Source organism: Sphaeroforma arctica (genome assembly GCF_001186125.1).
Source record: "Sphaeroforma arctica JP610 unplaced genomic scaffold supercont1.1586, whole genome shotgun sequence".
Lineage (NCBI taxonomy): Eukaryota > Ichthyosporea > Ichthyophonida > Sphaeroforma > Sphaeroforma arctica.
Genome location: NW_014038972.1, coordinates 1 through 4131, shown reverse-complemented (window position 1 = coordinate 4131; position 4131 = coordinate 1).

Below are 4131 nucleotides of genomic sequence, written 5' to 3'. Positions count from 1 at the left end.
TATATATATATGTGTGTGTGTGTGTGTGTGTGTGTGTGTGTGTGTGTTGTGTGTGCGTGTGTGTGTGTTGTGTTGTGTGTGTGTGTGTGTGTGTGTGTGTGTGTGGATTTGTGGGCGTGTGTGTGTATTTGTGGGCGTGTGCATGTGTGTACGTACGTGTATAAAAGCACAATGACTGAATATTCATGGACAAAGCGCTCAAAATGATACTGTTTTCAAATGCACGAGTTGTTTGCCGAAAAGGCTGCTCGTGTGCATGTAATCGTGGTTACATCTTTGATGTCATTATCCCATGGATGATCTACACAAGCCTCCCCTACACCGACACACGCACAGATCTTACAGTTGATCACACAAGCAAGATTATACAAGTGAAGAGCAAATGCAGCCATATTTCCTTTTTCGATGAACTCCAAACGACGACTATTGACGGTACAATCCTACCTGTAGATGCCATGTCTGTGGATCTGGAGTTGTCCCCGACGATAATGTAGCTATAGACAGCGAGTGGATCAACGTACCGAATCTAGCCCAGTATTCTGTATGATATCGGCAGGGTCTTTACTGTGACTTACTGATTCATTATCAATCTGAATACGAAATCTATCAGCAAATATACATTGTAAGTCATACAATGTAATTACATAAATATATTCAGGACAAACAAATGTATCCAACAATCCTTGGGTTTGCTTGACCCAAAACTGATAAAACCCACGTGCAGATTCTGATTGGAAGAATCATCAGGTTGCCCGGCTTGTTGTATATATTTTGCATGCACGCGCAATTAAAAGATGTCTAAGTCCGTACGTCGTGATTTACTGATTTCAGACAAAATGTCTAGTGATTACACACAGGGTATGTAGAAATTACATACAGGGTATGTAGTACTTACATACAGGGTATGTAGTACTTACATACAGGGTATGTAGTACTTACATACAGGGTATGTATGTAGTTTAAAATAGACAGGGTATGTACTATGTAGTACTTAAATACAGGGTATGTATGTAGTTTAAAATACACAGGGTATGTAGTAATTACATACAGAGTATGTAGTGATGATACACAGCGACTGTATTCATACAATTGATCTTTGTATACATAGATTGCAATGTGGCCGCAGCGGTTATATACAACGATCTAGTAGCCTGAATTGTTCATATGTGAAAATATGTAGCTATCCTACACAGGGCCAAAAAAACCCCCCATCTACTAGTTAAAGTGTTCTTGTACTAGAAAACAGACGTATGAGCCCGCCTAGCATTGTGTCACAGTTTAGTTGCCGCGTGTATGTAATCGCTGGAGATGAAATGACTTTTGTGCATTTTTTCGGTCCAAATACGAAAAATGAAAATCAATCTGCAGCAATAATATGATTTTCAGTCGCGTACAGGGAATCAAAATCATATTGTCATACACAAGTATCCGAATAATCATCTATTAAAATAGAGTAACTGAAAATTGGACGACTTTCCACTGCACGTGCTATGTTTGATTGTGAAATTCAGGTCAGTGTGACCACGTATATTCTAAACAACTTTTCAAATCGGATCGTTGAGCCGCATCTAGGCGCATTAAGAAGAATTGTTTTTGGACCGTAGTATATAGTAAAGTCAAGATTGAATCGTTGTTCGACCCTCACGATACAAGAAATTTGCCATTTTAATATCAACCTAGGAATCAAATCAAATTCATTTGTTTGAGTATAAGAAGTGCACTGATTCCAAGTGAAAGTGCCATTACTCTATATCAATATGATATCTTTGCACTTCCAGCTGACAGTCAGCAGTCCATCATCACATAGTACATTTTGTACATATTGGCTTAGTTTGGCTTGCAGATCAAGATTGTCCCAAAGGAAACGATACTATGCCATTGCAAATTTATAAGGGATGGTTCCGTTGTTGAATACAGAATAATATGTTGCGAGTGAGCTTGTTAGGGTCAACATGGTCTTGTACGAAACTGTGAGTAGCCGCTCAATAACCGCTCTGTTATCAGAATTGAAAGTGCATAGGTTTGTTCTAGACCAATGACAAACTATCAGTGTAATTGATTGTGCAACAAAGATACGAGCAAACATGATTTCACTGTTATATTTTCCTTGATATTTTTAATGTTAATTGTTATATCGAGTTATCGTTATGAACTACATCCAGTCAGTGGAAAAAAATTGGTTCGGTTTGAGACCTCGAGATCTGCTGCCTGAACTGAGCTTGAAATTTCGATTACAAAATGATACCAATACATTTGTCATCTGACTCCCCGACGGCCTTATTGTTATCAGGCATTTGCGTGGGATGGGTGATAACTAATGATGTTAAATATAAGCACTTTTAAAGTAGAAGTATCAATGTATTGTTCCATGTCACCAGAGTCCAGACTTTTCATTATGTGACAAAAGTATATTCTTTTTCCCAGCTTCTTGCCAAACATAATGACCGCTATCATAAAAGTTTATTATAAAGTGGATCCTTACAAACAGAAATAAATACCATTTTGGGACCCACAATGCATACCACGATTTGCTGTTGATAATAAAATATTTCAAATGATCAACAATGGTTTGTTTTGTTAAAAAACTAAAAAGACAGTCAGCCATCTGCATACCGCACTGTAAAATTAAACTGTGCCTTCATTCGAGAATTCGCAGGAGGCCTAAAAAACTATCATTGGTGGTTGTTAAAACAACAATTACACAATATTTATATCGACATCACCAACTTTTAACATCGGAGCGGTAGTCGACCCATCGACCCATCGTATCGGTATTCGGTAAACCCATGCAAATAGCCAGTTGCCAAATGGCAAACAAATGCCGATATGTGCGATGAGTCGATGACCGAATTCACGTTGTTGTCTGTATTAACTAGTAACTAGTAGTAGTAGACTGTAGACTGTAGTGTAGTCTGTTTATAAAAAAAATAGTAAATACCGATACGAATAGTCGATGAGAACGATATAAATCCCAATTCGCCTCTACGCAGTATGCATTCCACACTCCACAGCAAATAATTGACTCCGCGAGCAAATATGTAGAATAAATATATATGACATATGTAGAATTGGATCTGATCTAGAGTAGAGAGTAGTAGACAATACCCTATCTGATTAGTAGTTCGACAGAACAAAAACCGCGAGCCAGGCTGTCAACAGTTGAACTGTCAGGAACTGTCAAACAGTGACAGTGTCAGCCTGTCAGGCTGATCACTGTTCAGAGTTCACTGAGTTCAGTGAACTGAATGAGCATTGAGCAGGCCAGCCCTAAAAGCCTAAAAGCCCTCATGACATATGTGGCCTCAGGCCCAAGGGCCAGCCTAACTTCAACTAAGGCCCTACATATTTACCTGGCCCGGAGTCCCCGGACCCCTAAGCCCTGGGCGGGACTGTTATTTTTAGACTTTGGCTTTCTTTTACGCGGGCTATAGATTACAACCAACCAAAACGACGCTGTAATTGCTGTACAGTGGGCTGCATAAGTACTATTTAGTTGCAAAATGTGCAATCACCTTGTAAATAATTTGTTTATATATAAAAACAAACACAAAAGAGGGGGTAGAGAGGATACTTACGAGCCTGCTCGGTGATCACTCTCCAGAATACAACTATTCACACCCCCAGGCCCCAGCCCCAGGGCCTAGTTACATACCAGTACTAGCTGCATCAACTTGATCTAGATGTGCTGCTTAATAGAACTATGTACAGTAGAAACTGCACAACGACAACATGAAGGTACTTATTTATTTATTTCAAACATGTAGCACAAAAAAAATCACAGTTCTAACAATCAACGACCAGAGGTAAAACCAAAATTCACATTTTAAAATACAAAATAATTCTGCCTTCGATCAAACTAAGACAGACGTCGACTTAATAGTCCTTTACGTGTCAATCTGTATGCTTGTGTGTATGTATGCAAGTATACATGTAGATAGGTATGTATGCATGTATGTATGTATGTATGTATGTATGAATGTATGTGTGTATGTATGTATGTGCACATGTATATATGTATGTATATATTTTGTATGTTAAATATGTCAGTATGCATGTATGTATGTATGTATGTATGTATGTACGTATGTACGTATGTATGCTTGTATGTATGTATGTATGTATTATGTATGT